Below are 23,817 nucleotides of genomic sequence, written 5' to 3'. Positions count from 1 at the left end.
CCAGGAACCAGGCAGTGGGAGGATTTAGCAACCACAAAAAGATGGCGTCACTGAAGTTCAGAGATGTTAAGCGGTTTGCTTGGGGCCACACAGCTGGTAAGTGAAGCTACTAGGGTTGGAGCCTGGGCCTGCATTTCAGATGATCTCATGGAACATTCTCCTTCCCTTTCTCACGTGGCCCCTTAGTCATTCACCCAGAGTCATGCATAGGGCAGATCACCTGTCAGGTGCCCTGAAACCAAAGGTCAAATGCTAATCCACAGCTTCAGTCCCTCACAGCCCTGCTGGGAGAACAGACTGTACCAAAAAACATCCCGTCTTCCCAGGTGGATTTGAGAGGCATTTGTAATGCAAACCTGATTCTGGGCACGGACCCAGCTCCCCAGCATCACCTGTGGCCGAGCCAGTTCCTAAAAATCCAAGAAGACATTTCCCCCCTCACGAGCCCTGAGGTCTGAAGCCAAAGTTAAAGAGAGCCCTGCAGCCCGAGGCCCCTCTTCGTGCTGATGGAAGTGCATCTCTTCTCCATCTTTGTCCCCTGGTGTCCTCAGAGAGGTGGAGGCAGGGGAGAGAGTGGGCTAAGAATAACACCGGAGACCCTGGGGTCAGAGTTAGCGAGTGGGCATCCCTGCTGGTCCCTGCGTGTAATTAAGACTTGCAAATCCGCGCTGCGGAGGTGCTGGCCGAGGTGTAATGCATCTCTGGCTCCTTGGGGTGGCCCAGCATCCCCAAATGGCCACTCTTGGCATTTAGCCAGTCTCAGTCGGATGAGCTTGAGCAAAGGCCGGTGGGATTCAGGGCTGCTGTGTGCGGAGCTGAACTCATTCATTCATTCGCTCACTCTGCTCGCTCACCCCCATTCATTAATTTCCCAGATATTTACTAAGTTCCTAAGAAGGGCTATTTAGGGCTTCGACTGATAGACCCTCTTAGGTTTAAGGAAAAGGGGTTTCATTTGGGGCTTCTGGGGGTAGGGAGGCAAGTTATGGGAAGGTGACCTGTCCCCCAGCTCCAATAAATATCAGCTCATGCCCAGTGTTGTTCCATCTATGCCCCTGCCTGCTTCCTCCCTTCCATATTATTTTGGGGGACAAATTCTAGGTATCAGTGGGTATTTTTTGAATGGTTAACGAATCGACTTTGCCCACTGTTCCTATAGCCAGGCCCCCTTCCCTAGCACATTAGTATTTCCATTTTCTTCTCTAGTCAACCACCCCTTGTCACCATATCACGCGACCCAAGGTCAACAGCAAGAACCGCGATGAAGTGAGAGCCCAAGACAGAGTTTCTGACGATCCCTTCTGGGGGTCTGCGTGGTTCTCTTAAGTGCTTTGGATTCTTGGCATCTTCTAATGCAGACAGTAAGCACCTGCCAGTTGGCACCATGATGCTGTCTTGATGGACCTAGTTGGTGGTGGCTTCTTGGCACCAAGCATGCTACTTAAGCCCAAGCACGTCTTATCCCAATGGGCAGGCAGATCCACACACACACACTAATTAGATAACCATCCAAGTTAATTAAATCTTACCTATCACACAAGATGAAGGCTTTCATCGCTAATCAATCCCTAAGGTACTGGTGGCCAAGAGGTATTCCACGGGACACTAATTTTTACAGGGATCTTGATCATTGATAACCCCCAAAGGATAAGAAGCCTGGAAAACAGTGGGTTAAACAGGGTTGTTTACTGCAGGACTTCTCAGAGCCTTTAGTACATCAATGGTGGTGTGAGGCTCCAAGAGGGGGCTGGCAAATCCAGAATCACCCCACTTCAATTTACCCCCAGGACTCTGACTTTTAATACCTGTCCTTGGCAGCAGGGCTCTGGAAATGCTTCCCAGCCATCTGGGCAAGTATCCCGAGGTGAGAATGCAGAACATGCCCCAGTGCCCTGTTTGGAGAGGAGGGGACCCAGGATGTTAGAGGCAGTCAGGCTGTCAGGGGCAGCGCAAGGAGGCGGCCACAGCTGAGTTTGGCAGCCCTGCCCTTTCCTGTGGGTCCCCAGGAGAACTCCCCTTCTGCCTTCTCAGGACAGTTTTCCTGGCGCACTCAGTGCCAAATAAATATCTTTTGAATTGAATAGCGTCCCAGTCTGGAGCAATAGACGCTCAGTTCACTACATTTTGGTTGAGTCAAGTGCCAGGGAAACCGGAGCGCGCGCGAGTTCTGCGGGGGTTGCGGTCACGGCCGCGGGATTTAGTGCCCTGTGCGGGTCTCACGGGCTTCCTGGGACTCAGGGGCGGGGGGCGACGCGCGTGCAGTGATGAAGGTGACAGCGGGAGTCCTTCAGTCCCGGCGCTTCCTCCTCAACGCTCTAGATCCCCCCCATTCTTTGCCAGTCCCCTCCCCTCTCCTCTGAGGCACCCTTCCTCCCCCAGCTCCCCTGCATCCATGGTGGGCCATGTCAATGCGGCCACCCCATCTGTGTGTCCCGGGCATGGCAAGCGGAGTCACACCGGACAGACGAGCATTCAGAAGCCCGTTAGGAAGGAGTCGGGAAGGGGTAAGTTCGGGCCGCCCTGGTTCCTGTGTGTCGAGAGCGGCCTGACCGTGACCTCCTAATGAGCCGCGGCAGGTGCCTGGTCGCAGCCCGGGCCAGCGTTTCCGCCGAGAGGGCCCGTTTCGGAAAGGCCGCGGCTGAGTGTTGGCCCCTGCAGCCGGCCTGCGCCTCGGCTCTGCGGATGCCACTCCGTGGTGACATCCCAGGACTCGCGCTGTGGCTGGAGCAGCATGCCCAGAGGGACCCGGTCAGACGGGGGCTCACGCGTGGTCGAATGTGGGGCCTGTAGACTTCTCACCACAGAGGAACGCTGGCCATGGCAGGATCTTAGGAGAGAGAGAAGCCGACTCTTGCATGTCCCCAGATGTGCCTTCCTTCATTTAACACAGAGAAATGCAGAATCGTGACCTGGGGAAGAGTCCAAGCCTTGATGAGATCATTTGAGTGCCTGGATCCAGTTGTACCTGAAGCCGTACCTGGTTATTTCATTTACTTGAAACAAAAATTCTCATTTTTTAAAAAACTTCTCCAGTTGGGTTTTGTTCAGATGTAACCTAATGGGTTCTGACGGGTAAGTCAAACATGAAGAAACTCTGAGTTGCAGAAATAAAGCTTGTGAGGTCCAGAGTTTGAAATGATGCTTTACTAGCTCAAACCACAAGGCATTATTAATTTTAATGCCACCCTTGAGTCTTTTGACCCCACAACAAAGGGTCGTATTGTCCAACATCAGTATGTATGAATTTCTGCCCCATTTGCAGTTAGTACACTTGGTGTCATTAGACGTCTACTGGTTTCTTTGGTTTTGTCAAATGATGTTCTCATTTTTTGCGGCTTTCTCTAGATTCTCTGGGTATAGATCGTCCAGGCATTTTATAGCTCTACTCAGTTTTGTTTTTTTAAAATATGTTTTTATTGATTTTAGAGAGAGGAGATGGAGAGAGAAACATCAATATTGATTGTCTGCCTCCTGCACACCCCCTATTGGGGATCAAGCTGTCAGCCCAGGCATATGCCTTGACCAGGAATCGAACCGGTGACCTTTTGGTTCATGGGTCGGCACTCAACCACTGAGCCACACCAGCCGGGCACTCTGCTCAGTGTTATTGCCAGGAAGCCCTGTTGTTCTACAAAAGGTGTGCCTCAATCACTCAAGCAAAGCTCTTGAGCTGGGTTTTAAGATGATCACAACCAAAAAAAAAAAGAAAAAAAATTCCGCAAGCGGTGCCTGAACGAAATTGGAATCTTACCTTTGGAGAGGCAGGTGTAGGGCGTTTCAAAGCAGAGAGAGCTCTCCTCTGCAGATCCTCCCCCTCCAGCTGGAGCTTGAGTTGCTGTCCTTGGGGGTAAATCACATCTGGTTTGGATTTCCTAGTACGGCTCTTAAGAATCCTCCTAGAATTGTTCGAAGATTGCAATTGCTTCCAGTGGGTCTGATTCATAAGTTCGTGGCTGCGACAGCTGTGCTCTGAATCATTCTGCGACTGTGAATGGGGTGTCGAGTGAAGGGGGATGGAAGCGGACAGCGTGTGGAGAATCTGGGCCTCAGTTCGGTGGAAGAGCAGCGAACCACGGGCTTCCACCCCAGGTTCGCACCCTGCTCTGCCGCTCGCTGGCGGCCCCGGACAATTACCGTATTACCTCTGAGCTTCGGTTTTCTCTCTGTCAAATGAGGTTAATAACAGAACCTGCCTCTTGGGCTGCTGTGAGGATTAAAATTGATAACGAGCCCTAGCCAGTCTGCCTCAGTGGTTAGAGCGTCAGCCCACGGGCTGAAGGGTCCCGGGTTCGATTCCAGCCAAGGGCATGTACCTGGGTTGCAGGCTCCATCCCCAGCCCCAGTCGGGGCACGTGCAGGAGGCAACCAATCGATGTGTCTCTCTCACATCGATGTTTCTCCCTCTCCCTCTCTCCCTCCCTTCCACTCTCTCCGAAAAGCAATGGAAAAAATATCCTCAGGTGAGGATTGAAAAAACATTTTTTTTAGTTGATGACAATGTACAGTGTTAGCCCAGTACTGGTACTGATTCTGTGAACTGCGGGTACACAGACAATGCTCAATAAAAGGTAGTTGTTTGTATCGATCAGGATGTTTTTATTACGACAAAAAATCCCAATTCAACAGGAATCCTCCATCTGCTGTGTCGAGAGTAGACGACAAGGGGGACCAGGGCACAGGCAGGGGGACCATTTAGGACACAGTCACGATGGTCCAGGTGAGAGGAGATGGGAGCACATTCCAGGGTGTGAGCCGTGGAGGTGATGAGAAGCGTCTGGATCCCGACATGTGTTGGACGCAGAGTCGATAGCATCTGCTGATGGCTTGTGTGACTTGTTTGTCGGTAGAATGCTCTAAAGAAAACAAATGTTTTGCTGCATCTGCAGGAACGGCAGCTAAATGTTTGATCTATTGAGGCAGATCAATTCGTTGATAGACGGCGGTTGCTGTTGGGCCGGCGCCCAGGTGGTTAGATTAATTGACCTTCACCTCTGGTGCCTCTCCGCGTGTCTGCTTGGGTTTGGAGGAGGAAGGAGACGCTGATCATGACGCTTGAGAGCTTCTATGCCAGGCTCTGTTCTTAGCACCCGTATCTCGTATAGCAGGTAGATAGTCTTTGCTATATATTTAGAAAAAAATTAAAATCATCACAAACTTACAGAGAAGTTGGGAGTACAGTACCGATCCCCCTGCCCCGTGGGATCGTTTAACAGTAAGTTGTCTCACTTAGCTTTTTGGTGCCTCAGTTTCCTCTAGTGTGAAAAGGTTAGGGGTGTGGGGTTTCAAGCCAGGCAGACCTAAGTTCAAATCTTGGATACCACTGGCTTGATGGATGGCCTGTGGCAAGACGGAGCAGCCCTCCGAGGGGCAATGTGTGTGGCGCACCCAGCCTGGAGCCTGGCCCGCGGTAAGTGGTTGGTAAAGGTGCCCCCGGGATCCTTGTTGAGATTTCAGAAAATAGTGTCTTTAGAGACACAATTGGATCTACTCCCCGGGAGGGATCTTCATGGACGTGAGGGGTTGTCTTCCCGTTTTACAGATGAGGCAACTGAGTCTCGGAAAGAGTGAGAAGCTCTTGACAGGAAGCGGATGAGACGTTTGAAGTTTTGTCTCCTGGTCAGTCTTCCACCCAACTTTCCATTAAAAGTCAGTGGGCCACCTCCTGTGAGCAATTAAGGAGGCGTTATCCTGGAAACTCTTCTCCTGATTAAAATGAAATCACTTTGTTTTCATAGCAGCTTTGAACACCCCCCCCTTCTCACCCCCACCACCAACCACCAACCCGGTGCGTGTGGGTCGGCAGTCACCTGCATTGTACCCGACCGTCGTGAGGTGCTCGAGCATTGAAACGGGGACCGTCTTCTTCTCTCTGCACCGTTACAGTCACTCGCTCTGCTGTCATTCAGTGGGGGCAGCTCTGCTTTCTTGGGGTTTCCATGAACTTTTTTTTTTTTCCTGGTCAACTGTGTATTGAGTGCTTACCGTGCGTGTGACTCTGTGAAGGTCTTTAAGATCAAAGGCCGCTCCGTGGTTGGGACAGGGAGGGGGAAAGAAGTGCGTGGGGCTTGTGCCGAGAAGCTGAAGCCGGCAAAGGGGATAATTCTTGGGCTGAGCTGCATATTCCAGGCAGAGGGAACAGCATGTGCAAAGGCAGGAAGCGTAAGGGAAACACTGCGAGCTCCGCGGTGTAAGCGTAAAGGACACTAAGGGAAGGAGCCTGGAGGTGAGAAAGGGCGGAGCTCAGGCCGGGAGGGGTGAAGGAAGGGCCAGAGTGAGCCATGGCCAGCAGTTCAGATGACGTCTGTCGCGGAGGCAGCGGGGATGTGTCGGGGGGATTGAAGCCATAGTTGGCTGACCGTATCTTCCCTCCAGAAAGCAGCCTTTGGTGCTGGGTTGGGTTCAAGAATGGGCCAGACTGGGTACAGGGAGGCCGGGAAGGAGTTTGGGGAGCTCCCCGGGTAGGTGGAAGCGGGTGTGGGACGAGAGAGCGTGTCTCCGCAGTGCGGTGGTTGGAGAAACCTCCTTGGCCTGGTCTTAGAGGCCTGGGGGAGCTCTGCAGTGACTCGATGCTGCCGATGGCCTCCCTGCGGGTGTGGGTTCGAGTGAATCGTTCTTGTCTTCACCACAAGGAAGAAAATCTGATTGCTAAGCTTGGGTCCCGTGTCTACCCATAGACACTCATTGCCCACTGGCCTCTGTAGGAGATGAGTTTTGTGATCGGTACCACGTCCCCTGTGTGTGTGACTTCAGCACCGCGACCACGGACAGCCCTGTGCCCCGTAAGCTCTACACGCTCAGCCTGCGCTGTATCTTCCCTGTGCCTCTTGGCCTTAGGTCTCTCTCCTGTAGTGCCGAAGGCCACTTAGCCCCTGCGCGGGCTGGGAGGGCTGGCGAGGTGACACTCCAGGAGTAACCTTCAGTCCGTGGGGGACGGGAACTGGTGGGGACATGCCCCCGAAGGTCCTTCCAAAGGACGTTGCGAGGCATTCTCCGTGGTTGCTTGACCCTCATGTGTCCGAAAGGCCCTGTTTTCCCAGAGCCTCATAGGATTCCACACCTCCACGTTTGAATCCTGGTTTTTCCATTTATTAGAAGTAGACAAATTATGTAACCTCCTTGTGCCTCAGCTTCCTCATCTGTCAAATGGGGACAATACTTGTCCCTATCTCAGAGGGTAAATGTGAAGGTTAAATGAGTACATATAAAGAGCTCGAAACAATGCCTGCCTGGCATAAGGCTAGATATTCTATAAGTACTAGTTATTATTATTATTGGTTTGAATTTTAATATCTGCTTGATTTTGGCTCTTAGCAGTCTTCAAATCTCCCCGAGTTTGCGGTCTATAAACAAAAACTTCATTGCATAAGGAGCTTACACTTATTTATAGGAACCCAGTTGGGAATTCGTCTGGAAAAGAGGGAAGCATCCTCTTGTAATGCAAATGATCGCCCTTAATTGTCCTTATAAACTCCGATTTTAAAAACATCGGATGCCCTGAAAGCTACTGCCAAGCCTTCCCGAGCCACGTGTGGCCTTTGTAGGGGGCACAGTAACTGCGAAGGCACAGAGCCACTTCTCGGTCAGGGGAATCTAAGCGAATTTAAAGTCAAAAGCATCAGGTTCAAGACTAACAGACCAGCCCCCTTGCTGCTCACTCGTGCACCAAGCACGGCCGCGTCAGGCGACTCCGGTTTCTGGCCTTTACCTGAGCTGGGAGTCAGGTTCTGCAGATTCAGCCATGGCCGCAGCCACAATGTAGGTCACTGGTGGGCAATTATCTTGCTGCTGTTTCAGATGGAAATGGAATTTAATAGCTTATCTCTTTTTTCTCTGCTGGGTGGTGCCAGGGCCATTTTCATGGTTCAGGGAAAGTGGGGGAGGGGATGCCTGAAAGCCTGGCCTTTTCGGGTTCTGTTTCATCCACTAGACTGGTGACCACATTCTGAGTTTTCTTCGTTGGCCAGTCTTCCCCCCCCCCCCACTGATTTTTAGAGACAGTGGAAGGGAGGGAGGGAGGGGGAGAGAGAGAGAGAAACATCGAAGTGAGAGAGACACATGGATTGGTTGCCTCCCGCACGGGCCCTGACCAGGCTGGGGATCAAGCCTGCAACCCAGGTGCGTGCCCTTGACCGGGAAGCAAACCTGCGACCCTCCGGTGCGCAGGCCGATGCTCTAACCACTGAGCCACATCGGCTGGGCTGGTTCGCGTTTTTAATGTAGGTACGCTCGGGGCAGAGAATGAACCAGTGGAGCAGCATCCTCGCTGCTGCCCCGGGTTCACCTCTCCAGTCTTCCTTCCAGCTTGCAGTCTCTCGGGTCCAGAGCAGAATACCAACGTAGATTTATATGCAGAAATTTGTCTTCCCAGCAGCTCCACGAGCAATGAAAAATAAATAAGACTCTTTCGTTTTCTCCTCTCTATTTCAAATCTCTGACTCCATCGGAACCCACTAAAGAGGCAGTCCATCACCGGTGAGCAGAGCTGTTAGGGGCGGCCGTGCGGGACGCTGGCTGCTCGGGGGCGAGAGGTGCGTGGGGGCCGCAGTCCAGCTCGCCCGCTGCTTCCCGGCTGGATGGAGTCAGCAACGGGGCTCCTTTTCTTAATTTGCACGAAAAGCTACATGAACTGGCAGTGGCCTTGGAAAGAACAGTTAAGAACAAAGCTGGCTTGGTGTGAAAACAATGAGATCACACCTTTTCTGCACACTCACTGTTGAGTGACTCACGCCACCTGGGCAATGGCCAGACGCTGGTGCCCTCTGAAGGCTCCTCTGGCCTTGTCCAGTGTTTCCCAGAGCACGTCCGGGACGTATCCAGCAGGGCTCTCCGGCTTTCGAGCGGCTGCTGACCACCATGGAATGGCCGTTCTCTGGGACACAGCTGTTGGCCAGCAGTTGCTGTGGCTTATCTTGTACCTCTCGCTTTTACGTTGGAGGGGTTCCTCAAATGCCTGGTTATCTTTGGTTACCTCCCTATGCAAAATGAGATGGGGCTGCGGATCTGAATGTGGTCTGTTGGTAGAGATGCAAGTTAAAGTGACCGTGAGGCATCGCCTCACACCCTTCAGAACGGCTGCCATCAGCAAATCAACAAACAGTAAGTGCTGGCGGGGGTGTGGAGAAAGGGGAGCCCTGACACACTGCTGGAGGGAATGCAGACGGGTGCAGCCACTGTGGAAAGCAGTGTGCAGGTTCCTCAAAAGATTAAAAATGGAACTGCCATTTGACCCAGTGTCCCACTCCTGGGAATGTATCCTAAGAAACTGAAACGCCAATCAGAAAGCACATATGCACCCTGTGTTCACAGCAGCGCAGTCTACAATAGCTGAGATCTGGAAACAGCCCAGGTGCCCATCAGCAGATGATCGATAAAAAGCTGTGGGGCATTCACACCATGGAATACTATGCAGCTGTAAAGAGGAAGGACCTCTCACCCTTTGGGACAGTATGGAGGGACCTGGAGAGTATTATGCTAAGTGAAATAAGCCAGGCAGAGAAAGACAAACATCACATGATCTCCCTCATATGTGGAATCTAAAGAATCATATGTGGAATCTAAGGAACAGAATACGTTGACGAACAAAACAGACCCAGAGACGTTGGAACATGCAAAGACCGACGTATTTCAGAGGGAAGGAGGAGGGCGGAAAGACATTAATCAGGGAACTTATATGCGTAGCCCATGGACAACTGATAGTGTGGGAAGGCCTGGGGCGGGGTCCCTTTCTCCCTCTAGTCAGCGCCTTGGGAGGCGGGGTGAGGTCGGGTGCCTAGCTTGTTCTGGTTTTCCCGGGACTGCCCCAGTTTCAGCACCGAAAGTCCCACATCCCATCTCCCACCCTCATTCCCGGACCAGCCAGCCATCGGTCATCCTTGGATGGAATGTTGGGCTGAGATAAAAGGAAGAGGCCTGGGAGGGGCGGTTCGAGACCCACAGGAGAAGGGACGTCAGGAGGCAGCTCCCCAGGCCCTCGAAGTCCCCAGGTGATCATTACACGTTCTGAGTCCCCAGTACCTGGCTTCTGCTATTCCCTTTGGGGCCAATCATGTTTGGTCCCAAAAAGCTAGAGGCAAAAATGTCCCTGGTGCGCGTGGTCCCCAATTATAGATAACAAATGAGATGATTTTGCCCGGAGCTTATCGTCCAGAAGAAAAAATAAAAAGGATCCAGGTACATTCAGCAGAGAGATATGTAAAGTAGCAATTACAGACTGTGTCTCCACAGTAGGCTGCCTGGTGATTTTAAAAAAATATTCTTGCCTGGCCGGTGTGGCTCAGCGGTTGAGCATCCACGTAGGATCCAGGGGATCGAGGTTCAATTTCCAGTCAGGGCACATGCCCGGGTTGCGGGCTTGATCCCCAGCAGGGGGCGTTCGGGAGGCAGCCGATCAATGACTCTCATCATTGATGTCTCTCTCTCTCTCTCTCCCTTCCTCTCTCTGAAATCAATATATATTTTTAAAAAATTCTTTAAAAATGCCTTCCCTTTCTTTTTCGCTGATCTGCATTTTTCTTTTTCATGCTTCCCTTTTTTAAACTCCTTCCCTCCCTTCATTGCTTCCTTCTTCCCTTTCTTCCATTTATTGAGAACACGAAACTCTTACTGTAACATAGCCCCTGGCACATAGTAGGTGCTCGACAAATATATGTGGCATGAATAGTAAATGAAACACTTCTGTAGGCTGGAAAGTGGAATCGTTGGGCTTAGCATGCTTTCTCAGGTTCAGGATGAAATCCACACAGATGGCAACCCTCCCCTCCCTTTGATTAAGGACAGTGTTTGGGAGAAATCAGGTGGGTTTCAGGGTGGCCAGCCTCTCCTAGCATGTTTCCCTCCTGGGGAGGTCCAGAAACACGCAGGGTCTGAATCGCCCTGGGTGCTTATTAACAGCGCCCTGCTCTTGGGCTCAAGGCTGGACTTACTGAGGGCGAACCTGGCAGGGGCAGGGCAGGAATTTGCATTTCTAATAAGCTCCCAGAGTGTTTCTCATGTGCACCCGAGTTTTTAAAACCCCGGTTGCCCTCTATAAAAATAGTTTGTTTGCTTTGATCATTTGTGATTCAATCTTGGACCTCCTTCCCGTGTTCTATTAACAGTTATTTTTTCCGTCTCTTTAAAGTCTTGAGAAAATAAAAATAAAAAGAAGCCCATCTCTTTGGGGACAACTCTCTGTTGAAAAGAATCGAGAAATGGTGAATTGATAGCAATGCGGTGTAGTTTTCTCGTGATTCCTTTGTTCTCGGAGTGAGTTCCACTGCTTGACATAAAGGAATTTTTTCTTTTCAGTATAAGGTAATGAAAAATCTCCTCAAGCACCTTAGAAGCGAGTGGCCTGTTTTATACGTCCAATAGAGCCTTCCTCCTGGTTTTAACAACCAAGAATGTTTCTCACTGGACTTCAGGCTGTTGAGAGATGACGAATGCCGGTTATTCAAGGTACTCCGTTGGGTGGGCTCTGCAACCAAGGAATTGATTAAATTCTGCAAAGTTCAGTGTCAGACTCAAAGATTCCATGTGAGCTAATCAAGCCAGGCATCTGAACATCATGATGAATGACATGGGGCCAACATGCCTTAGGATATCAGGTTGTGGCAGGCCGGTGATGTCTCCCGTATGTTGGTGGCTCTATAATTTCTTTGTTCTATAAGTATTAGTGGGTAACACTGCATTAAAAGAACAGAATTCTCCTCCCCATCGTGATGAAGATCTATGATACGCAAGAGACAGTAAACTATAGTTTTGTATCAGTTAGCTATTGCTGTATAACAAACGACCCCAACATCCCAATAGCATATGACAAACGTGCTTTTTGCTCGTAAGCTTGCAGGTTGGCTGGTGTGGCTCTGTTCCACGTGTCTCGTATTCTTATCTTGGGACTAGCAGGCCAGCCAAGGCATGTTCTTGTCTTGGTAATGATAGAATTTCAAGAGGGCAAGGCCACTGTGCTGCATGTCCCAAGCCTCTGTTTGTGTCATATCACATTGGCCAAATCAAGTCATGAGGCTCAAGCCAAAGTCAAGGGGCAGGGACGTATGCTCTGTCTTTTGTGGGACGAACCAAAAAGTTACATGGTGCAGGGCATGGATCCAAGATCAAACAAGAGCTTAATCTATAGCAGAGCCAGTATGACTTTCGCGAATGACCTAGCCTCTTTGAGCTTTGGTTTCTCATCCGTCTGACGAATGGCTTTAATAGCGGTACCCATCCATATGTTGGTTGTGTTGTGAGGAATGCACGAAATGATACACATAAGCCATGTAGAGTTCCTGGCAAGTGCTCAGGAAATCTTAGCTAAAAAAAAAACCCACCTCTAACTAGTGGAATATACTGCTCCAGGGTATGGATATGAGCTAGACGTCTACTCTTGACATGAGCCACCAGCGAGATGACTGCGTCATTGCTCTTCCAGGAACTTCGGTGACCTGGAGGAGTCTATGAATCTCCAGATATATCTCACTTGGGGCACAATGGATGATTGTACCGGATCTGACCCTCGAAATAGGAAGCGTGTGAAGCTTTAAATTGATCAGCAGGAAGAGAAACAACAGCGGTGGCTCAGGATGGCAATATTTCAGGGACACAAGCAGATGGGAGGCCAGATTGTGACTATACTCAACTTTCAGGAATCTATTAGAAAACATTTTTTTAAAAAGGGAAAACATTCGTGTATTTGTTCGGGTTAAATATTTTAAGTTTGCTGGGCTAACAATTATAAGCAAAATAATATCCTTTTATAAAAGATATTCAAGTAGCCTGCCGTGCTTAGATAGCTTTTGCAGTGAGAATGAATAATACGATTCGATAATGAATTTTTTTCCTCGTGGTGGTCTACCTTATTTAGCGGTTTCAACTCATTGGCAAGAGCTGCTAATCTCCGTAATGCACACTTATGGACCCCTCCGTAGCCATGGTAATTGCACTCACGATCCAGCCCCATGAGACGTTGTAATCCCCAGTTACGTGTGACTCAATGAAATGAACAAGATAAGGCAGCGGGGAAGTGGTACTTTGAATATATATTTTTAATCCTAGAGTTTATGTCTCCAATTTTCATGCATTTCCAAGTCCCATTAATGAAAGACAGCCTTGGTAAGTAGAATCGAAATGGATTTTTTAAAAATAGCTTACCTCCCTTTCTCCAAAGTCCTTCAAGATCGAATCTCCCTGCACCCGTGATGATCTGATGAATGGACTTGATAGGAACCCTACAGAATGGCGGGGCTGGAAGAGGCCAGGGGAGTCTACCACCCTCCCTCCCCGTCGTTTGCAGAAGAGAGGAGTCCTTTCCTGGAAATCCGAGTAGGCCGAACAGAAATTCTCACCCGGGAATAGAAAATTCGGGCTATGAAAGGGCTATGAAAGGGGTTCAGTGACGTTGAAAATATGGTCAGGGGCGTGGGTACCTTAAGGGGTGCTGTGGACTGCTTTCCCGGGTCTCGAAACTCCAAGTCTGTTCCCCTGTATTGTCCGGGCGTCAGTGTGCCCGGCTGCACCTTGCTAAATACTGAGCATCGTCTTTCATTTCACGTTGTGGGGTGCGTGTGAGAGGGACAGGGAGAGGGAAGGAGAAAGGGCAGGGAAGGGAGAGTATGTCAGTAAACACACGTGTGTGCCCATCACTGTCTTTCTGAAGATTCAGCGCCTGGTGCGTTAGGCAGTCGCAGTCCGAAGTGACAGTCATTTTAGCCAACCCCCCACGCGTGCTAAAAATACTCCAATCGAGTACAGAATCCATGGCCTGTTACGCAGCATTCGAGCTCCAGTAAATGCCCCGCTCTCTATTCCTATTGAATTTGGAGGAAGTGCCTGTCTCCTAAAAGCTTGGCCACCTGTGGATGTGTTTGAGCGACTGGGTCGCAAACAGTAAATGAGGAAGATGTTTCTTTGAGTCCCTGCTCCCAGCCTCAGCTCTGGGGGAAGACGCTCTCCCGCTTTAAGTCCCCTGTCCCCTCCCCTCCCTTCTAATTTAGCAGTCTCAGGTGGTGGATGGGCTCCTGTGGGGCCTGTTTGGGGGTATTTCTCCTCTGAAGGTTTTCTGATGAAGTCTTCTAAAAAAATGACATTTAATTATGGAAAGAGGCTTTCTTTTGGTCCCGAACGCAGCAAGTATTTCAAGCAAAGGCGTGCAGTCCTTGGGCTTTTTTCTCTCCCTTTCTCTTGCCCAGTGAGAGGGCGAAAAAAAACCCACAAAGAAGCCGCGCAGTTTGTGTGTTTACTCGATTGCTTTGACAGGCTTCCAGGGGGCTGCGAAGTCTCAGGCTCATTTCTCAGGCTCGGGTTCAATCAGATAAACACGTTTGATTAAAACCGTCTTTTAAACTCATTATCGGCTCAGCAGTGACTCCTCTCAACGTGACCTTTAGTGTCCCCTGATTGCCGATCTTCATTCGTGGTGGGTCCCACCCAGGCTCCTTGGAGTGGCACGATGGGGGCGGGGATCCCTCTTAAGGCTGGACTCATGTAAATTTAGGCTAAAAGAAATTCGTTTTTTGTAAAGTGAGTTGTAAACAGATTTTATGCCAACAGACGATATGTTGACATAGTGGCAGAAGGTGAGAACTCTGGGCCAGACCTGCCTGGGTTGGAATCTCGAGTTCGTTACTTACTTAGCCTCAGTTTTCCGCATCTGTAAAATGGGAATAATAATCGTGTCCGCCTCACAGGGTTGCTGTAAGGGTGAAGTGAACGCACATATGTCAAAGGCTCTCAATCAGCTACCGCTGTTATCATCATTATTATAATTTTTAGATGAATTCTTTTTAAAAAATATGGCACCTACGTTGCCATCTTGGTGACGTCACTCCTCTTCTTACAAGGACACCAGCTATTGGACTTTCAGAGGATGGTGAAGGGCCACTGGAATCAATATGACCTCATTTTAACTAATTACTCCTGCAAAGACTCTGTTTCCCAGGAAGGTCACAGTCAGAAGTTTCGGGTGGACAGGCATTAGGGGACACTCTTCAACCCGGCCTCGAGAGTAAGCCTTTTCCAGACCACACTTTGAGTAGCACCGTCTTAGATGACGCCTCCCTCTGCCGTGCCAACCGCGTGGGTGTGGAGGTGGCAGGAAGAGTCCCCGTGGGCCTGGCTGGTGTTGAAAATACTTGAAATGGTGTCTAACTTCCTGATGATATCCTGACTGAGACACCAGCTAAGTGACTTCATTTCTCTGAGCCTTGGTTTTCCTGTCTGCAAAATGGGTATAATAATCTTGCCTACCACCTAACACATCCGTTAGAATGAGATCACTCCAGTTAAGCCTTTGGCTCAGTGTCCGGCACATACTGGGAATGGTTTTCCCAGCTCGGAGGCCCCAGGCATGAGTTTCTCTCAGCAACTTAAGCACCACGATTAATTCTACAGTTAGCCACGGAGCCTTCTTTGGTTCTACTTTTCTGAAAAGCTTCGGCTCTGGGTCTGCATACTCATGAATATCACCAGAAACACACACCCCGGTCCCGATCCAAGAGCCTCTGCCCCTCTCACCCGCAGGCCCCGGCGAGCGGCGCCGTTTCTCACCACCGCGCAGCCAGGTGGGCGCGAGAAAATGCTGACCTCTCAGAACTCCTTGGGGGCTCCTGAAAGCCTGTGTGGTCTCGGGAAACACAAGCTCATCGCATAAATCTGTCTGTCACAGAAGCTCCGGTTTCCAATGCCAAGTGTCATCCTATCAGACCGTCAGCTAATTTTAGTCTTGTCCCTGGCGGTCTTGCAGACGTGCCGTGAACACCCCCGTTCGGCAGGCACGTCTCTGTTTTGTATTATGATTATGAGACCTTGACCGTTATTACTGTTCAGATTCAAAGTCAAAAAGTGCCACTACATGCGGATGTGTCCCATCCCTCCATGATTCTGGGGCTGTCACTTGTCCCTTTCAAATCAAAATCAAAACGGCCCACGCTCCGTCCCAGGTCTTGTGAGCAGTCTGTTGCCTTCTTGGATAACTCTAAGGCTATTCTGAGCCAAAGGTCTGCTTCGTTTACGGCTCATCCCTGAGAACAAGCCGCTCACACATCTTTTCCTGATACCGATCAGCCATTTGCCAGCTCTGCACCCAGCCCTGCAAAGCTTTATGGCGATTGATTAAATGAGTAAATAAATGATTGTCCTATAAATCCCATTAACAGGCCCGGAAAAGGAAGATTCCATCTTTTAGGCACAAACTTAAAAATAAATATCTGTCATCTTTGGAGGAAGGGCTTTTCTTTTCTTTTTTAAATCTCTCAACCAGGCTCCTGGTTTGTTTATAGCAAACGCACCCAGAAAGAGATATATTCAAAACCCCGGGTTAGCGTGGCCCGAGTCCGTTTTTAGAGCTCCCTCTATTTTCCTGAAGGACTCCGGCGAGGAGTGCGGGCGTCTCTATTTGCGGGACAGCCGTGATGGGTGCTTAATAACGCCTCCTTGGCGGGTCACTGTGGAGGTCGTGTGCAGGCAGAGTAGCTTCGGGAGGAAGGGGCCTCCTCTCTCCTTCACGCTGAAGGTGAGGAAAGTCGCTCGGAGGCGGCTGCTGTCCCCCGGAGCCACTGCTGGGCCTCGCAGCCGTGCAGTGTGATCTCCGTAGAATGTGCCAGAACTGGACAGGAACAAAAATATCGTAGTGGACTTTGTAGCAGCATCGCCATCTCGGTTGGGGTTCCTTAGACGTGGACCTCAAGCCAGGGATTCAAGTGGCAGCGGTTAATTTGGAGGTGGTCCCAGGAGACACCGGATGGGGAGCGGGGACATGAGAGAAGGGAGCCCGAAGAGGGCGAGTCACCAGGCCAGGTGTTACCATGGGCAGCTAGAGGTTAATCCCACTGGAGAATTCAGGGAAAAATGTAGACTGTGAGCCTCCCAAGAGGTGAGGGGGCCGGGGGGTTTCTAACCTACTCTGTCATCATGGATTGAAGGTTGCTCCCTGGGGACGTGAATTTTCTGAGATGCCTCCCTGCCAGGAGCAAGGCTAGAGGGGCGCGTAGGGTGCCCTACAGTGAAGAGGCCGGGGGAGATGACGGGTGGGGCCCAGGGGTGGATGTTATAATCCCAATATGCACCCTTCCTTCTCTCTTTTATTTATGGATTGATTGACTTTAGAGAGAGAGAGGGGTGGAGAGAGAGAGACCGATGTGTCGTCCCACTTACTTATGCATCATTGGTGGATTCCTGTGTGCGCCCTGACTGGGTGTGGACCCTGTAACCTTGGTGTATCGGGCCGATGCTCTAACCAACTGAGCTACCTGGCCAGGGCTTTGGAGTTTTTAAAAAATATTTTATTTCCCCCAGAGTAAAAGTCCATTTGTTTGTTTGTTTGAGTTTGTCTAGAAAGGGAAAAATAATTTTTTTTAATTTTAAAATAATTTTTAAAGTTTATTCACATCCCCCCCACTCCCTCCCTGTGGCCACCGTCTGCTTGTTTTCTGTATCTGTGGGTGACATTCTTTCTATTTTACAAACACAAATGTCCAGTTCTCTCGACCTGTCAGATTGTCACGTGTCCTTTATTTTCCTGCCTACAAAGCGGCACAGGTCCCAGAACGGGTTGTCCTTTAACCTTCCTTTGTTTCTCATTTTTAAAGCAGTATGTGTCCCTAGGGGGAAAAAAATCAATTATAGAAATACATCACTTAGTTCCTGCACCTTCCCCTTCCACTGTGTCACTCCTAAATTCAAAATGTGTATATTTTTAGTTTTTTTATGCATATTCTTATCTACTGTTTGCTTTCTGTGTATGTGTGTGCTAACCCGTACCTCTTGGATTTCTCCTGTTCTAAACCACTGTCATTGGTAAGCTACTCTTTTAACAGCCTCCTAGCAAAAAAATGCATTATCTGAGAAGGCAAGTCTTAATTTCAAAAATAATTTGAAGATATTTGGTTCTTAAAAAATCAGAGAACTAGCCCTGGCCGGTGTGGCTCTGTTGGTTGGGACGTTGCCCTGTACACCGCAAGGTTGTGGGTTCGATCCCTGGTCAGGGTGCGTGCAGAAGGCAGCCTCTCAATGTTCTCTTTCACATCAGTGTTTCTCTCTCCCTCTCTCTCTCTCCCTTCCCCTCTCTAAAAATCAACAAGCATATCCCTAGGTAAGGATTAAAAAAAGTCAAAGAACTAGAATGCATACATATATCGCTTTTTCTTTATTGATAATTGACATACAGAAAATGCTTGATGAGTTTTGATATATACCATTTTCTTTTTCTAAAAAAAACAAACAACAACATAAGACCATACTTTATACACTTTCCTGCAAGTCGCTTTTGATACTGAGCAATACACCTCGGGCACCTTTGTCCGTCTAGCAGCGCCCAGCACCCCATCATTTATTTCCCCAGCCCCGCTGGCGGACGCTCGGGCTGTGTCCAGTTCTTTGCTGTTGCAAACAGCTCAGTGGATCTCCTTGTGCGTCTGCCTTGGTGCCCTTGGGGGAGACTGTCACGGGTGGATTGCTATTGACGTCCGAGCGCGATCGATTCCGAGGGCTTCGCGCGGGGCGTCCAGGAGATGTGGGCCCTGTTCTCAGAAGGGCGCCCCCCCACCCGTGTTTACCCTTATGGTCCTGACCAGGGACCCCGGCCCCCAAAGGTGAGGGATTCTGGGCAGAGCCCAGTCCACTCCCTTCCTCAGCTTCCAGTTTTGTACCCAGGTGAAATCGAACCCACTGGGTCCGGGCACCTCAGGGGTTCGCATTTATCAGAGGGAGGCCAGCTCTGCTCTGGGCTCTTTGGGCTCCGGGGTGCTCTGGTGAGTGGGTGGATGTGGCCCCCACTCTGAGGCTGACGTTCCGTGGAGGGGGCAGCAGCCAAGGGGACAAACAGATGATGCAGGAAAGTCACGTAGCCGCTTCTCAAAGCCTCACGTGGCTCACAGACGGGGCGGTGGGGACATCCTTAGGTGCCCTACCTCACACACGGCCCTCCCGGCTCCGGCTGGAAAGGGGGGAATTTCTCTGTGGGAGAGCACCCATCATTCCTATGCCTTGTCCAGTCTGCAGAGAAGTATGTTCCTCTCCCTTCATAGACCCAGAAAGGTCCTGGGATTAGTGATTTCACAAGCAGAAAATCCCAGATTTTGTGGAGGCAGCAATGATTAGTGAAAAGAGCACGTGATGAGGGGTTAGAAAAGTCTGGATTGACAGCTGGTGTGGCTCAGAGGTTGAGCATCGACCTAGGAGCCGGGAGATCGAGGCTCGATTCCCGGTCAGGGCACATGCCCGGGTTGCGGGCTCGATCCCCAGCAGGGGCCGTGCAGGGGGCAGCCGATCCATGACTCTGTCTCATCATTGATGTTTCTCTCTCTCTCTTTCCCTCTCCTTCCTCTCTCTGAAGTCAATAAGAATATATTTAAAAAAACAAAAGTCTGGGTTGAAGTCCCAGTTATGGTTGGCTGAATAATGGCTCTCCAAAGATGTCCATGTCCTAATTCCCTAATTCAGGGAAAAGAGTGCATATGTAAGCAATACGAATGTAAGGAATCCATTCTCCACTTGAGCTTCATTGATTTTGAGAGGAGTGGGGGAGAGAAGCATCGATTGGTTGCCTCCCATATGCACCCCAAACAGGCAATGCCCTAACCAACTGAGCCACCCGGCCAGGGCTCCTCTGTGCCTTTTTATTTGCCAATATATTATGGAGCTCTACCTATAGGAGGGGATACAGAGATAACTCATTTGTTTCAAAAATCTATGTAGAATACCATTGTTCGGATATACCCCAATTTATTTAACTAGTTTTCTATTCAAAGGCATCCAGATTTTTCTTACTATTTTGCTCTTACAACTCTGCAGCGAGTAACCCTGCACATACATCATTTTGCACAAGTCCAAACACCTCCACAGGATACATTTCCAGGAGAATTGCCGTGTCAAAGAACATCGGCAGCATTTATAATTTTGATAGGTGTTGTCAAATTACGCACGCAGGAGCGCTGCCCCCAGCAGGGCTTGGGGATGCCTGGCTCCCCACGGCCTCCCGGCGAAGCTTGCTATTAACCTTTTGGATTTTTGCCAATCTGCCGGGGGGGGAAAAACGGCATCTCAGTGTAGCTTTCATTTGCATTTCTCCCTTTTTGGAGCGAGATCGAGCATCTTTGCAGATGCCGAAGAGTCATTTGCCTTTTCTTTCCGATGAGCCGTCTATTCATTACCCTCTAACCACTTTCCCATTAGATTGTCTTTTCATTGATTCCCTGACTAAGTATTTGCTGAATGAATAAATGAATGAATGAAATAAAGTGAATGAAATAGGGGGCCCTGAAGACCCTGGTTCCACATCCCAAAGAAAACCCAGCAGGGGCAAGAAGGGGTTTGTCCTGGCTGCGGTTTGTTCATTGTGCTCTTTGGTAAAAAGCCCAGGGCCTCAATTCAATGTCATGCTTGGGGGACAGCTCGCCAAGAGGCTGAGGTGATGAGGTCCAGGGGAGCAGCCTCCCAGGGCAAAGGACTAAGAATATCCGGAGGCCTGTCTCGGTCCTTAGCGGGGTACTTGGGGGCTGGAGCAGGATGGGACTGTGTGTTCCCCAGGGCTCAGAAGACCTCATTCCTTCTCTGAGATGGGGGTCGGGCGTGGACTTATGTAATTTAGACACTAGATGAGCAGGTGGCAGGTCGGCACTGGAGCACTACTCTTAAGGAGGTGAGTCTTGGCTCACCTGGATGGAGGGCGCATCGGACTCAGCTGAGGCACTGCCCATGGGCCACACGCCTGCCTTGCTCGGCCAGAGTGGGCTCAGCATCAGTTCTCACGCTCTTGGAGACGCTGGCTGTTTCTACCTGCCCTGCTGTTGGCCTTCCTGCTGGGGCAGGCGTCCTGGTCCCTCGAGGGACCAGAGGCACCAGGCATTCAGCCACCTGTGTGAAATCAGCAAGTGTGGGGAGCGGACACCCTGCCGGGGGAACTTGACTCGTGGGAGGTGAGAGCCGGTGGGTACATCATTTGCGCCCGAGGTGGATGGTTGGAAGGCGCATCCTCTCCGAAGCCCGCCCCAGCTGCAGCAGCTCCACGATGCACCTCCTTCAGTTTCCTCCTCCGACCCTGCTCCCGAAGACCGGGCGCGCGCTTCTGGCCAGGCCGTTTGCTCGGGGACTCTGGCTAAGGCAGAGAGTAAACTCATTTCCCTCCAGAGGCGTGGTGGGCTCTGTAGCTGTTCTATGAGACGCCGAGGTCCTAAAAGCAAAATTTGGTTGTAATGCTTTAAACTTCAATACAGCATTTTTCACCTCCAAGAAAAAGAAGGAGCTGAGACTTTGGATGTTTAGGTTAGTAAATGATGGAGCTGGGCTTTCAAGGCGACTCCGCTCAGCTCCACACAGGTACTCGCATGATTCCCAGGATGCGTGTGTGCGTGTGTGTGTGTGTGTGCGTGTGCGTGTGTGTGCGTGTGTGTGTCTCCTTTCAGTTACTCGGTGACTGTCCTGGCGTGCATGTCTGTGTAGGACACAACTTAAGACGCTCGCTGTCCTGCTCGGAGAGGGTTGTGTCTCAGCGCACGTCCGTGGCCTTTGTCATCTGAGCAGCATTTGCTGCCTGGGATGGATGAACCATGTCCTTCCTGAGATCCTTCACTGAGAACTGTCAGGCTGCCTCCTGCCTCCTGCTGTGCCTTTGTAATTAGACAGTGTCGCCTGATGGATGAAGAGAGGATGGGCAGGCAAAGGACTTGCCCAAGGTCATGCAGCTCTTTGGTGGCAAAGCTGGGATTGGGACGTAGGTCTCCTGACCCTGGACCACCTGTTAAAGGTCCCTTCACAAAGCTAGAGGCACGTCGGGGACAGGAGGGGGCATGGCACTAAATCCCAAAAGGCCAGTTTGGGGGATGGGTGCAGACGAACCCCTTGCACCTGGGTGGTGTCTCATACGATCGTTCTCTTAATCCTCTGCCAGGGCCACAGCCACCGACGCTCCTCCTCCGGTGCCCACTGGGTCTCTCTGCTCCTCTCCAGCCCCGCAGCTCCGCAAGCCCCAGGACACCTCCCTCCCAGGACAGGTAAGTCATTGATCAGCTCTGAAAAGCAGCGGGGAGCAGCGCCTATTTAAGGAAGCGTGTTTCCAGTGCTGAGTCACGTCGGGCTGGCCCAGCTGGCCGGTGTCTGGGCCTCGGGGATGCTCAGGGCGCAGCAGCCACCGCAGCCTGGCTCGGACGTTGGCAACCACCCCAAAGAGGCTCCGAGCTGAAGTGCCTCCTTTCATAAGATAAAACATGACACCCAGAGCCCCATGCGTCTCCGGATTTTAATCCTCAGGCATTCTCACCGCCTCCCCCACTGACCACTGCTCTTTATCATAATGGCCATCAGTCAGTCAAATTGCTGTCGCTGAGGCTGGGTTTAAATTCCAGCTCTGCCGCTTACTAGCTGTGTGACCTTGGGCAAGTTGCAGAGACTCTCTGAGCCTCAGTGCACTGATTTGTAAAATGGGGTTCATAGCTACCTTGCAGGGTGTAGGGGAGATGAATACAGCAATATATGGGAAGCCCAGATCACAGTACCTGGCAAGGTAGTAAGCATTCAACAACTGATATCAAATTAAATTAATTGAGCACTATGCGAGGCATGGAAGGAGAATACTAGGCACAGTGAGCTGTACCGGCTTTCATGAAAGTTGTTTAAAAAAGACATGAACTTGTGAAGTTGTAATGAACAGGTCTGAATGATGCTACATTCGGAGAGTTACTGAGAATCTACTTTGGTCCCGGCACCGACTTAGGCTCTGGGGAGACGTGCAGACACTGACTTACAGTGTTCAGAGTTCTCAGCTGTGGTTAAGAGGCGTGGAACCCACGTGGACGAGCAGCTAATTCCCACCCCCCTGCTCTTCGTGGTCCCTTGAACATGCCACCTTCTTTCCCGCTTCCCCTTGCAAGCCCCACTTCCTCGGCCTTCCCTCACCTGACCAGTCAAGGCCTTTCATCGCAAAGGACAGAAACCCAACAGAAAGTGGCCAAAGCAACAACAACAACAACAACAAGAGTTGACTTGTTCAAATAACTGAAGGATCTAATAAGTTGGCCTCAGGTACGGCTGGATCCAGGGACTCAAGTGACCTCATCAGGACAATCTCTTTCCCTCGGACCGGTTTCTCCCTGTGTTGGCTTAGTTCCTCAGAACATTCATTCCTGCTAGTGGCAAGGTGGCCACCAACAGTTTAGACTGAGCTCCATCCATTGCGACAACACCGGGGGAAAGGAGCTCCTTTCTATTTAAGGGTCCCCCGAGAGAGTGTAGGGTTGCCTGTCATTGGGCCATGTTCAGTCACGTGTCCATCCTTGATCCAGTTGCTGTGGCCGGGGAGAGGGACCTTGTTCCATCTCAGTTCGGGTAAACTTGCCTTGCTCAGTCCCCTGGTTGCTTAATATTCTGTAATAATAAGGACGGGTGTCCCATAATTCATTTCCCCAGTCTCCTATGGATGGACACTTATATTGCTTCCAATCTTATGTTACTACAAACAGTGCTGCAATGAATATTCTTTTACAGCTGTCTTTGAGCACGCGTGTGAATAAATCTGTAAGAAGTTCCTGGAATTGCTGAGTCAAAGGTGCATGTGTTTAAAATATTGATAAGGCCTGCAAATGGCCACTAATGGAGCCGCATTCATTCCCGAGCTCGCTAATAGGACTTGCGAGTGCTCATTTCCCCACATGCTCATCAGCATAATGTGTTATATTTTTTATCTTGAAAATACTTTCTTCTAGTTAGGGCTTCAGCAATATTTTTCAAACCCAGATGTGAGATGTATTTAGTACATTGCGAAGCCAATTTAGTGGGTGGGATTCAGCACAGAACAGAACAGAACCTATCAGAGAACATCATTGTGACAAAGCCAAGTGCTGCTTGTGAAAC

At 50.3% G+C, this 23,817-nt stretch overlaps 1 protein-coding gene across 1 annotated transcript in view; it reads left to right on the top strand.

The window, feature by feature from the left end:
- Positions 1–23,817, top strand: part of RPH3A (rabphilin 3A) — an 89,175-nt gene that overhangs the window by 11,143 nt on the left and 54,215 nt on the right. The window contains exon 2 of the mRNA XM_081123567.1: positions 21,860–21,962. The gene's annotated coding sequence lies outside the window, so the exon portion shown is untranslated. The remainder of the gene's footprint in view (positions 1–21,859; positions 21,963–23,817) is intronic.

The sequence above is a fragment of the Miniopterus schreibersii genome (genome assembly GCF_964146895.1).
Source record: "Miniopterus schreibersii genome assembly, chromosome: 20".
NCBI lineage: Eukaryota > Metazoa > Chordata > Mammalia > Chiroptera > Miniopteridae > Miniopterus > Miniopterus schreibersii.
The sequence above is the reverse complement of the archived record's forward strand: the minus strand, read 5'-3'. Positions and strand labels throughout refer to the sequence as shown.